Source organism: Etheostoma cragini, chromosome 1 (genome assembly GCF_013103735.1).
Source record: "Etheostoma cragini isolate CJK2018 chromosome 1, CSU_Ecrag_1.0, whole genome shotgun sequence".
Taxonomy (NCBI): Eukaryota; Metazoa; Chordata; class Actinopteri; order Perciformes; family Percidae; genus Etheostoma; species Etheostoma cragini.
In genome coordinates this window covers 7,548,032-7,561,653 of record NC_048407.1, presented here as the reverse complement: position 1 = coordinate 7,561,653, position 13,622 = coordinate 7,548,032, and the positions used below count along the sequence as shown (strand labels likewise).

Sequence of the window (13,622 nt, the reverse complement as noted above, 5' to 3'; positions counted from 1 at the left end):
TGAAAAGACACGGACATCAAGAAAAAATTTACATTGACATTGAAAAACCTATCATGATGCAAACAAATGTCAAAGTGAGATAATGTCATAGGATTATGAGATTATTACTTTCTGATGTTTGTGTTTTATACTTCAGGTTAACAGTTTTCAATGCCAATATTTGTTGTTTCAATGCCAAATTTTATTTTCAATACCACAGGTTACTGTCACTGTTTTTTGCGCCATAACATAGCGGCTGCACCCCTGCGTACCCACAGCTTTTAGGCTGTGCTACTCATAGATATTTAAAAAAAAAATTATATCTATGGTGCCACTGCTTAGGGTCACGTTGCTCACCTGCACCAGTCCATAGAACATTCCAGCTGTTGGAAAGTTGTTCGACGGCCCAGCAGGTGGCCGTCCATGCTATTTGTTAGGGGTCCAAGCCCGAGGATGCGTGCACCGCGATAATCGCAAGGCGATACGCGGTTCACACAGCAGGGCTGTGGAACCCTATTGTTTTCGCTAGGATTTTCCATTATCCATTCTTTTTCTTCTCCGCATAAAACTGGTGCTGCAGCCTAAACCGTACATGGTGGCGACGCGCCATTTGCAGGACTGGTCCGAAAGTCCGCAAAGACCTCAGGCGCAAAAAATTACCCCACTTCCGACACTAGGTGGCGGTATACCAGAAAAAACGCGTTTTGCCCTATAACTCCCAAACCGTACATCCGATATTAAAAAACCTTACATCCACGCGTTCCCTGGATCTAACTGGAACTCGTGATATACGCCACGCCCACTTCCGCCTAGACTTTTATGCGTGAAAAATCGCAATTTATCAAAAAACAACTTTTTCGAACTCCTCCTAGACCGTTCAATGGATCTGCACGAAACTCGGCACATAGCATCTCCAGACTGGCCTGACAAAAGTTTGCATAAAGATTTTTTATAGAATAAAAATTGCGCATATTACGGGCAACCAAATTTGTGTAGCTAACTCTGAAAAAAATTGACTTTACCATATCTCGGCCAAAATAAATGCTATCAAAACCAAACTTTAGAATGTTCCTTGCGATGACCCTCTGAGGCTCTGAAACAAATTTGACGAACATTGGCCACTAGGGGGCGCTATAAATACAACAAGTTTATATCTCATGAACCGCTCATCCGTATTATACAAAATTTGATGGCTACCAACTAGGCCCACTCTTGAGGTGGTCCTTACAGTGGGGTACTGATTGGTTCAAGTGGGCGTGGTCTATGGGCCAACGTTCAGATTAACCACTTCCACCTACCAAATATTACACACGTTGACCAGCAGGTGGCGCTACAATGAAGACAGATCTGCACGAAACCCGGTGTGTAGCATCTCCAGATGGCCACAACAACATATTGTATGAAGAATTTTGCTACGTAATTGTGTGCGCAATTCATGACCGAGCGAAGCTTCTGTAGTTCGCTTTGGGTTCCGCTTTCGTGCGCTCCCCGGGTCGCCGGGGACAACTGGCGAGGGGAGGCTTGGACCCCGTTGAAACTGCGTGCAGTTCTAGTTCTTCTTCTTATGTGTAGTTTTGATTGTGATTGGCTTTAAAATTAATAGAAATTGGAAATAAATGATTCAGCACACACAATACATGTTTGGAAGCAGGTCTTTGTAAAAAGGGATGCTTTGTTTATTCTTTGTTCATTTCAGCTCTACAAAGTAGTCTCAGCAGCACAATGCTTGGGTTTAATTTACACAACACCCATGATAGGCTTACTAGCCTATAAATAGATATCATAACGTAGCCATGAGGATTCACTTAAAACATGATGTATAACCACATAAATATTGTATTGTATGCACCATGAAAAGGTATGTGTAAAGGCTTTAGGCAGCCTTACACGTTATTGTAGGCCAAGTTTAATTTGCAACTCAATTTTATACAATATATATGGTAAGGGATCCTTGCTCCATCTCTTTATCAGCTGAAGAGGCCTTGGCCTAAAAATGTTGAAGAGTCCTGCTTTATAGTACTTTAGAATTTGATGAAACGCTTTTGAATCGGTCATACTAACAGTAGAGGGCGCTGCAAGACAAGTGGAGAGATGAATGGAGGTTTCTGCAGCGGCATCAGAATCTGCTGAACAAACCTGTCTGTGGACTGGTGTTTTCTCTGAGGAGGGGCTGGCAGCAAACATGAGCCGTGTTGATAGGGTGTAGCCTTTGAAGACAAATAGTCCTTAACAGTTCTAAGTCCAGTAGCGGTATATATCGATGGTACCAGGAAAGAGGAGGTGTTATGTCGCTGAGCCCCCATAAAGTCCTGTTTTCTAACTAACAGCTGTGAAAACACAGCTGCAGCGTTGGGATATGGGATCACAAGGTACATTAACACAGATCAATGATTTAGTTCTGCAAACACTCTGAGACAAAGTCTCACTGGTCCTTCAGTGGGTGGAGACACAACACCTGTGGTCATTTTCACAATAATGATAGTTTATAGTGTATTGACCCAATTTCACCCCAATTTATAAAGACATTAAAATATTGACTTTTTAAATGTTGGATGTCACTAAGTAGATGACACAATTCAAAATACACTTAGAGTTACAAACAGGGAAGTGCACAGGCATTTGGAGGGGCCATTGCTCCAATCTGGAACAAAGACCCGTTCAGCCTTCAAAGATGGAGATGTCGCCAAAGGAAACTTTATAATTCTGAATGAGTTCTAAAGTACAATGTACCTTTAAGTTAAGAATACTATTGGAAGCAGCATATATCTTTTTCTTTATCAGGTTTTTACTGACATAGCCCTTTTATATAGGGTCACTCACCACACTCATTATGTAGCCTTGAGTGATGCTCTGCATGCTCTCCCTCCCTCTCTGGTCTGGAGCCTTGTGGTAGGCATCCTTTAGAATAGAATTATTACAATCTGAATTAAGTAACTTATACAGTATGATGTACTTTTCACTGCTAAAAAACTGACACTAATGCTGCCAGTTGACCTTTAGACTGCGGCTACAGCCATGATTCTGGTTGAGATAACTAATGTTATGATTTGGCACTATAAATAATATCTCTCTCTCTCTCTCTCTCTCTCTTTCTCTCTCTCTCTCTCTCTCTCACTCTCTCTCTCTCTCTATATATATATATATATTGAACAATTGCAACATAACTACAGCTAGTAAAAGTATTTTTCTCAACTGGAACATTTGATATACATAAAATAATAACTAATCCACAATGCTATACACGGCACAGACACAATTTACTGTGCAATTATTCCTACATTAAAGCTTTCGTTTTAATGAGTTATTAGCCTACTCCACTCTATCTCTATTTGTTTCTGTATGTGTGTGTGTGTGTGTGTGTGTGTGTCTTTGTGTATGTGTGTGTGTGTGTGTGTGTGTGTGTGTGTGTGTGTGTGTTTGTGTGTGTTTGATGGGTTGTGTGCCGTGTGGGCTGATAGACAATGGCTGGAATCCAGAACAACAAAGCTGTGCAAATGGCAGCTACACTGTACTGTTTGTATGCACTGAGTGCAGAGAAAAGATAAGGAGTTACTACAAGGTCATTGTGAGGATTAAAAAAAGACAACTACAAAAGAGATAACTTCAACTGTCAGTAAAAGATGATCTTAGATTGATCTCAGTCTACTAACACCTTCAGGTTCTCTCACAAGTGTCCACTATCTGGCTTTATAGACCATAAGGTACCATACAGTGTTTGGCAGGACTTGGTGATGTTAATGACCTAAAAACCTTACAACAGCAACATGTTGTTTTCAAAGGGCTTTCACTTTTAGCACCACATCTGTGCATGCTTGCCAGACTCCAATAGATAACTGATTACGCTGCTCCATGTCCCTGACTCAGTACAATACAGGACATGACCTAAGAAAAGACCACAGCTGGCATTTGATTCAGCAGAAATGAGTTTGGTGTGAGGGACTGTTGCGTTCTATTCTGACCAACGGACAAAAATAGGGGAGGGTCATGTCTTTTTATTCTTTGTTGAGGGGAGGGTCACCCAACATTTTTTAGTTTGGGGGGGGCTGTCAACCAACTTTTGAATTCATGAAAGCAGCAACATTTCAAAGTGGCTTGTTTGGTACATAATTTTCCATGTAGCCCTCAGTCTCTCCTCTTCACGCGCAAATACTCAATTACTATTGCACTAGTCTGAACATTTTGCCGTGCCAACGTTGCAATAAAGGTTTCCTTAATGCCATGTATATACATGTGATGTCAGCTTACTAGTTGATTGACCATTTTGTGTAGATCTGGACTTTTATAAGTTTTATTCCACTTTGTTTTATATGGTGAAGTGGTGAGGCCTCGTACACGTGTGGAGCTGCCTGGTGAATATGACGGTGCTGGGTACACCGGGACCCTTATTGTGGATCTACTGATTGCTGTGAATTACTTTTTTCTTTGTGTCATTAGATAATAGTAAAATGTGGATCTTTTTTCTTAACGTGTCTTAACGTTTTATGGTGGGATTGTGCATCGTTTCTGCGTTTGGAGAGGCATCTCAACAGACTGTAGGTCCAACACTGATTGTTCACTGTTACATTTTAGTTGAATTCAAGTGCCACTAACTGTCTATTGTTCCAAGACAGCTGTGCCACCATTGGTTTCATAAGAGCGAATTGTTAAATTGTTACGTCATTTAAAATCTTCTTTAAAAATAAACACATAGGTTTATTTAGTATGTTTGTTCTGTCCATATGTGCTCGTGCTGTGTCCCCCAAGTGGTAGGACAGGTCTCAGCTGCTACAATTCTTTTTGCCCCCCATAGCTTGAAAGTTGAACTCCATCTATGCCTCTAGAGGGCAGTATCAAAGATTCTAGAGTAACTGTGATACCTTTATGTTAAAATATACAATGACTGAGGAAGCCTAGTGACGAGTCCATAGCAACCAGTTCATGTGTTGTATTTGTTATTACCCATAGTGCTTTGTTGAGTTGTCTCCATGTTTTATTGCTTTGTTTCATGTGAATACTGGAGGAGTAATTTGGCCTCCTAAATAAATAACAAACTGTCCCTTAGTGCCACTATGTAACATCTGATGTGGAAACCTTCTGGTCAACCTTCACTTTGATGAATAATGGAACAAACCTGATGAGCCTGTTAATTAGGGTTCTTTGTGAAGTTAGCTAGTCAGATGGAGGTAAATGTATTTTATGTTGTATTTAGGGATAGACCGATATTGGCCCTGGCCGAATATTGGTCAGTTTTTTGGCAGTTAGCAGATTATCTGTATTTGCGTTTTATTTGCCTGATAATCACTGAAGCTGAGCGTAAAGTCTTTAATTGAGACTTCAGTAACTTTATAATTTATGTCCTAATCTGATCACCTGTTTCAAGGCTTTACTTTCAGTTAAACCAATCAGTATCGGCCATGTTTTCAAAAGCCAATCACAGCGGGACATCCCTGCTTTGCATCTTTCACTCCTACGCGACTGTCAGTTATCAAGTGTGTAACCCCCCCCCTCCCCTTCTTCCTCCAGTTATCTTAGAACACAGGTCTTCTTCCGGCTGTCCGATCTGTCGGTTCCTTTGTTCCGGTCTTTGTGCTCCTTAACCTCACCACCAGTGACTAGACACCATCGGGGGATATGTCTGGGTTTCCCTAACCCTTTAAAACATATTTTATGCAATGGAGTGAAAAACCAATAGACTCATCAGCAACTAATGGGTAACTCAGGAGGCGATTTGGCCTTGTGTACTTTGATTAATTTGGCAAGCAGTTAACACACCAGTCATAATTTTGTTTTTATGACTGGTGTTATGGAGCAGTTTTTTAGTAACTCCCTGTTTTGTTTGTCTTATGCATGTGTACAAGGATGCACATACACATTTATTATACCTCAAGGGTACACACCAACTTTTGGTGAGTAACAATGGATGTAAACAGAAACTTTGTTTGAAAGAAAACTCTACAGGGCATCTGTAAAAGCTGATATGTCAGCGTTGTGTTCACAGCTTGTTCCCGCTACTCCCCAAAGGGTCAAAAGAATCAGTTGTTGCATGTTTAGGTAGAAAATCTCAGATTTTTGACATATTTTAAATCACAAATAGCATTGCAGGTGAAGTAGGGTTGGCTAGGGTTAGGGTTAGAGAGCTCTCGGCCAACAGACATAGGACTTTATTTCTTTGCCTGTGTGCATTCTCCACACAGACAAACAGGCCCCTGAACTCCACTAAGGCCTTTTTCAAGAATGTTGTGCTTCATTAATTGCATGTAATCCCAATCTTTGTAATATGGGTAGCCTTAATGTAACTCTCTCATGTTTCCTTCATGGCTGGTTGAAATTGAACTAGAGTAACCTCTGCCTATGTCACTGAGGTCCTAGGTTATCCGATAGGTGATAGACAAAGCAAACGGACAACTTCAAAAGAATCCGCTCTTTTTATGTCATCAGAAGGGAGAGTATGTGTTTCATGCTGTTATGCTCAACAAAAATAGGATGTATAATGCCATACGATAGCCTGCCCCAGGTGAAGGGCAGGGCTCTGATAGGCTCAACAAACACAAACAGGATTGTGTTATTTGCCCTGTTTGTTCAGATGAAAAGATGAAGTTGTCAAGAAATGTCTTTAGAAGTTACTTCAGTTTGTTTCCAATGCTAACCTGCATTGGTCAAAACTAAAGTCACATTGTCAAAACTCTTCACACAGTCAGAGAAACAGCCTTCTATTTGGACCAAACTGTCAATCATTTTCCCTTGATTTTAAAAAATCTCTTTTTCTCATTCATACTCCTCTACCTGCAGAACATAATGTATCATTTGTATAAACACACAGCTTTCATAACTCTTACTGTAGAAATACATTCCAAACAGAATGATGGCACATTTCTGCTGTAACCATATTGAAATGTACAGAAATCTTGCAGAATTTTTATAATAAAAATAAAGTAATATTTATTCCAAACAGCTGATTTCAGCTGAAAGAGAAGACAGAAGATGTGATGTTGATGAGAAGATGTGGCCAAATATGTGGCCAAACTCTCACATTGCTTAATGTAGTATGGAGTAAGTAAATTTCTATATGCATATATATAGAAAACATAAAAGATATACCTTAAAGCACATTTCTGATTTTTTCTTGTTTCATACACGTCAGTAGTCAAAGTGAGAGGTGTACTCCCAATTTCCACTGTTGTGGAACGGTGGCAGCGTCATAAGGTTTCCATTAAAGTAAATGTGTGTATTTCCACTGACTGTGGAACCGCTGCATCCCGACTCCGTCCCAGCTCCGGCAATCCCCAGTCCTTCAAAGCAGATACACAGAGCTTCTATTTTTTCCGGATGCTGAGCTTAGCAGCAATCAGCACATGGCAGATAGTGCGAGACAGGAAGTCGAGCACAGAAACAAAATAAACCATCCTTTTCAAAATAAAATCATCATCATATCTCTCTGCACTACACCTTGAAAACACAGCAAAGCGTTGTTTCCTCTCTCTTCCTCTGGATGGAAACAAATTGTTGATGTTTTTGTGGTTCTATTCTACGTGAATTTGCAAGATGTCATGGGTCCTTGAGACTTCAGATGTCACTCATGGCCACAGCTTTTTCCGCAACAAATCCTGGTGGGTGCTGACGGACGGCGGAGCACGGAGCGAGTGAGTTTTGGATGTGAGATGAACTGTTGGCCAAGATGTATGATAGTAATGCAGAAAATATAAAAAGTTTTTAAAAGTGGCTTCAATATCGAGGCAGATGGCGGATGACCGCCCACCCTGAGCCATGGTTCCGCTCGAGGTTTCTGCCTCTTTTAGAAAGTTTTTGCTTGCCTCTGTCACCTAGTGCTTGCTCTTGGTGGGAAATGTTGGGTTTCTGTAAATAACATCACAGTATACGGTCTAACCTGCTAATTTATGAAAAGTGCAAAGAGATAACTATTGTTGTGATTTAGCGCTATATAAATAAAATTTAATTTAATTTAATATTGACAGATGTTAGTAAGCAATTGAAAAAAACAACAACAGTAAGTTCTGCTTATAAATTACATAGACATAGAGAGTTATAATAAATATACAAGCGTATACAGCCAGACGGGTCAGGAGGTGCACCAGGAAGTATGGCTGCTCAGTCAGCATAGGGACACTCCTAATGTGATTGCAGTGAAAATGCATCCAATTATCACAATCACAGCCACTCATTTGATTTCAACTTGTGGCCCTTTGCTGCATGTTGTTCCACTGTCTAGAATACTTTTGCTATTGTTCACGAAGGCCTGATTTGCACAGTCTCCTCTTAACAGTTGTTCTAGAGAAGATTCTGCTGCTAGAACTCTGTGTGGTATTCATCAGCTCTCTAATCTGAGCTGCTGTTAACTTGTGATTTCTGAGGCTAGTGACTCAGATGAACTTATCCTCAGCAGCAGAGGTGACTCTCGGTCTTCCTTTCCTGGGGCGGTCCTTTGAAGAAACTAGAATATAAGACGTGTTTTCAGTTATATCACACTTTTTTGTTAAGTATTTAATTCCACATGTGTTCATTCATAGTTTTGATGCTGTCAGTGATAATCTATAGTCATGAAAATAAAGAAATGTTTAAGTTTATGTAAGATTTCTGTCATTCAAAATACCTGTAACTGAGACTAAATGTCATGCTACTTACCTGAAACAGTTTTCATCACATTACTGGAGCCCGAGTGTCCAGTATCCATGGAAACCTGTCAATCAAAGAAGCGATCCTTCCTGTGTTCAACAGTCCTGCCACCAGATGGCAGTGCATAATTTCAGTTCACACTCAGTGGCTGAGCAACGAGCTGTTTTTATGAACATTCAGCAGTCTAAAACACTTGTGTGTGTCTAATTTTAGGATTATTTGTTGTCTTGCCACCTACAACATAGCAGCCTCCTCCTCCATCATCACCTCTGAGACAAGTGTATTTTTGGACTTTTGGACTTCTTGGACACAAAGTTATAAAAGGTAAGAAATCACATGTGCCTGTCTTTTAAATTACAAATATTTTGTCATAAGAGTTGTACACCAGTATTGTAAAAAATAAAGTAATAGATTTAAAATTTCTTTCATTTTATCTAAATTAATTTCCTTCCAGTTTATACCGTTTTATGCATGACATCATATGCAAAAGTGCTCATAATGGGCAATCACTGCCGGTGTTGGTTAATGTCTTGGTAGCCATTTGTCCATGTGTGCCCCATATCACCAAAACGTGTCAATATACATTTGGAATCAAATGACATAAACATGTTGACGTTGTCAGCCTCCCGTAGCAGCGGAGGGTTATGAATAAATGGAGCGGCAGAGTCTCACCACTGAGGGCTCATGGGAGGTCTCTTCAAATTCCTGTGTGACAGCGAGGGTCCTCCACTTTGTGTGGAGAGCCCCTTCACCTCCAACTACAAGAGAGCCGGCCTGAGCCCCGCTACACACACTAAATTATTCTAGACAAATTATGGACACCGGGGGGGATGCTTCGGCCTCTACGTGGTCTGGCAAGGGAACATTTAACTCATTGTGGCCCCTAATCTTCACCTCCACACTTAGTGTGACCCCTGCTGCCCACCTCCTCCCCCACTTCTTCAATATCACCCTACTAGAAATATGAAGCTATCTTTCACTCTCAAATGTTTGTTTTTTGTTTACATCTTCCATTATGAAACCCGGAAATTGAGTTAGGTTTATAAATTCTCGTTGTTGTGCTTTTGAGCAAAACTTTGGCAGTAGCAGCACCTGCAATGTTACATTTTTGTTAACATTTAATACAATTAATGTTGTCAAAAAAGATTACTTTGAAGGAAAGTTGTATCCACCTCACACCATCTGGCTCTTACCCTCTTTATCCTCTAGCATTCTGTCACCGTGTGTTGTTTTTTTTAACTTTTGTGTCGTGTCTGACCAAAAGGCTAAAAGAAGAGGAGGGAGAAAAGAAAAGCTTGATTGGGCGTAGGGAGGTCAGAGGTCAGATTGCGGCGGACCTCATTAGATCTAACTCCTGATGAGATGACAATGAGAGCTGATGAGGATAGTCAGGTGTAACGAGCTGGTAGACACTCAAACAACAGGCAGAAAGGAGGGGAGGACTCCAGGCCGCAGAGCCTCGGGAATGATGTGGTGCACTTTAAACTCAATGATATGTTCCTTTTCCCACACTTTTGTCTGTATGTAGAAGTGTGTACGCATTGGAACATATGATAGAAATAAACCTTTTGTGAAAGTATCCAAGTAAAACTTTTGTTCAAAAGCATAATTAGAACGGAAGAGCCACTTTTAAGATTTACCATAATATCGTTTTTCGCTTAAATGGCATTCTCATATGATGCTCCTCTTTCAACTACAAGGTCAATATTGATTAAATGGACGGCGACCGGTAAAACCCCTATATATACTTAAAAATAGCGATTTTGATGCTTTCATAGTAGAGCCCCTAGCTCTCCCATTCAAAAGGCCATTTTACCAAAAAACGAAGATAAGGTAAATCTTATAAGTGACGCTTCTGTCCTAATTACGCTTATAAACGAAAGATTGACACGAGTAAATTCACAAAATGACCCTAGGTTGCATTTTGGCGAGAGTTACGCTTTGAGGTTAGGGACGCTTGTCACGATAGAGTTTTTCACTAACTCACTTTGGCACAGTTGTTGAATGGCTATTAAACTTTGTCAAACTTTATGACTATTTGTTCGAACCTTAGGTCAGTTGTTTGCTGACCGTAGTCCTTTATCCCTGAGGGGAATAAATAATACATTAAAACTCAAAGGCCCAAAGGCAATTCCCTTCCAATTAATTGTTATTTGTCAAATCATTACAGAGGTAATCTCAGGACACTTTACAGATAAAAGTTGGTCTAGACCGCTCTCTATATTTACACGCATGCACTAATGGAAAGTTGTCAGAGTGTGGGGGGGCTGCCCATGAAGGTCTCCTGAGCAGTTAGGGTTTGGTGCCTTGCTCAAAGGCTCCTGAAAGCCAACTTGGCAGTGCCCAGGATGTGAACTGGCACATTTCTATTTACCAGTCCATACTATGTACTTTGGTCCGTCCGGGGACTTAGACCGCCAACCCTCGAGTGCACAATGCCAAGACCCCACAAACTGAGCTACTGCGGCCAAGTTGCCATGCCCAGATTTTAAAAAGAGAGAATTTAAATTATGTTGTTATTTAAGATCACTGATGCCTGGGTCTGGCCCAGGTTTCTTCCTAAAAGGGAGTTTTTCCTAGCCACTGTTACACTATGCTTACTCTTGAGGGAATTACTAGAATTGTTGGGACTTATAGAGTGTGGTCTACATCTAATTTATCTGTAAAGTGTCTCAAGATAACTCTTGTTATGATTTGATACTATAAATAAAAATGTAATTTAATTGAATCAAATTTGTCTTTCAATTTCCTACCTGGGTGATATTGTGATCCAAGATCCACCTGGAGACTCCTGGTAGGGGCAGCCCCCAGGTTGCTCTGATCAACTGATTTACAGCAGCTCCTCGCTTCCTGCCGCCAACAGCTTACTTACTCCTGAGTGACAGCGCTGCATGCTTGGCTGATACAGTCTTGTGGTGTGCTTGATGGATGAGCCGACGTCCAAAAGATCTGTTTGCCTTGTTGCTTTCAAAGGCCTAGCGTGACCCGCCGCCATGGATCAAGATGTGAGCCCTACTTTGACCACACCGGAACACCAACAGGTTGTGACCTCTGACAACAAGATCCAACATCATGCAGAGACTGCCCGTCAATAAACACTTTGAAACTGCTCTGCTGGCCTCAACAGCCAACCATGGCCCCAACAAAGCCTCGCTGGGACACAAAGACAACACAATTGGAAAACAGGAATGCATGAGTTAAGAAAAGAAAGGACTGGATGGGAGAGAGGGCTGATGTTGGGGTGGGAGGGGAAAGTTTAAGAAAGCATTTCAAATCATTTGACGCAGAAGCTGAGCAGGGACCATTTGACTCTCTCTGAAGACTATATGGACTGTGACTTTTGGGGTCTGTTTGCTCTAAAGTGATGCAGGTTTTGTAAGGGCCCTCTGAAGTAACAGCTTTTTCTCTTTCTGTCCCTGTGTGGTGCAGGGACCCGACCGGGGCCCAGAGACACTCATATCACTGGGCCGTGACAGCTACAAACACACCAACACACAGAGGGCTGGCTCCAAGCCTTTTGTTGCTGGGTCCTGGTCCACTGATCTCCCTGGTTGCTGGAGGACAATAAGGGGGCAGCCAGTCACACAGGCAGTCAGTCAGCTGCTGTCTGCTCCCCAATAACATAGCAGGCAGTCGCACAGGCAGAACTAATCTGGGAATGTCTCTCCAACTCGTTTCCAATAAACATAAAACAAAATAAACACATGGACCCACCATTAAAATCCTATTCACATAATGATATTATTATTATTATTGGGACTTCATTAAACCATTAATCAACTCCACGACATACTTTAGCGTGTGGTCTAGGCCTACTCTATCAAGTGTCTAGAGATAATTGTTGTTATGATTTGATCCTATAAATAAATTTGAATTGAATTGAACATTTAGATACACCAATTATTATTAAAAACCTTCCTTTAATACCTTAGCACTGTTGCCATTTTTTTTAAATACAGAAAGAGCGCATTGCAGAAAACCTTTTGAGATCCCGGACAAGCAAAGTAAGAACGGAAAATGTTGCAAAACTCAACTTAAGCAAAGGGAAACAAAGTAACATAGGTAGAATGTAGTCATGTTTCCACAGTAAAGTTTAAGAATGAGGTGCTAATGTATAAATATATAAATATTTTTTAAAGCTGCAGCTGGTCCCACTTCATTGTAGTATTGGATAGGTTAAAATAAAGCAATGTTTCATAAGGAAGCAGAAGTTAGCATAATCAAAAGCAGCCATATTCCACTTTCCCATCTGGCTTCTGTCTGCAGTGGGAAAGGTTAAAATCGGCATTCACTACCGGGAAAAATGACTCTGAAGTAGCCATGGTGATCGGCAAAGATGGAAACAGGACACTGGGTAGATGTGTCTACTTTTGACTCTTAGCACTTTGGCTCTGTCAGTAACTTCTGTCATTTGGCCACAAAACCTGTCGATCTTTGCTCAAGCAGCGCTCAAATATGAAATAAATAACAGATGAATGTCTTCATGTTGTAAGAGTGTGTTGTTAGAGAACAATAGCAGAGTGTGCGTGTGCATGTGAGCGCTTGTGTGTGTGCAATCGGCCTATTATTTATAAGTGTTATATTATTATTGAAGATATTAAGTGAATGTAGATTTGTGCACTGTATAGGAAAGCTGTAGCCTGTTTTCCGGAGCGTTAGTGACGTCAAACGTGACATGATAAAAACAGTCAGATTGTCTGCTGGCAATGGGAAAAGAATGGCTACGGCCTAATTTTAACAGGTTTAAGTGTGTTAAAATAACCTGCTTATTGAACACAAATTTTGGTGGACATTATAATTGTCTGGTGTACAGACCTGCGATAAAGCCTGACATGTCAGGCCAGACGTCCCTCCCCTTCCGCTATCTTCGCTATCTTTTTTTTAAAGGGCACCATGTGTGTTTTTCCCCCTATCCCAGAATTCTGTTTAACAGTGGTGTAGCCAGATCAAACTTTATGACATACACTCACCGGCCACTTTATTAGGTACCCCATGCTAGTAACGGGTTGGACCCCCTTTTGCCTTCAGAACTG

The 13,622-nt window shown here is 41.0% G+C and overlaps 1 protein-coding gene across 1 annotated transcript in view; it reads right to left on the bottom strand.

Annotated features, from left to right (window-relative positions):
• lto1 (LTO1 maturation factor of ABCE1) overlaps positions 1-12,370 on the bottom strand; it is a 21,440-nt gene extending 9,070 nt beyond the window's left edge. The window contains exons 1-2 of the mRNA XM_034876092.1: positions 12,360-12,370; positions 11,697-11,698 (exon numbers count right to left, since the gene is read on the bottom strand). The gene's annotated coding sequence lies outside the window, so the exon portion shown is untranslated. The remainder of the gene's footprint in view (positions 1-11,696; positions 11,699-12,359) is intronic.
• Between the last annotated feature and the right edge of the window lie 1,252 nt (positions 12,371-13,622).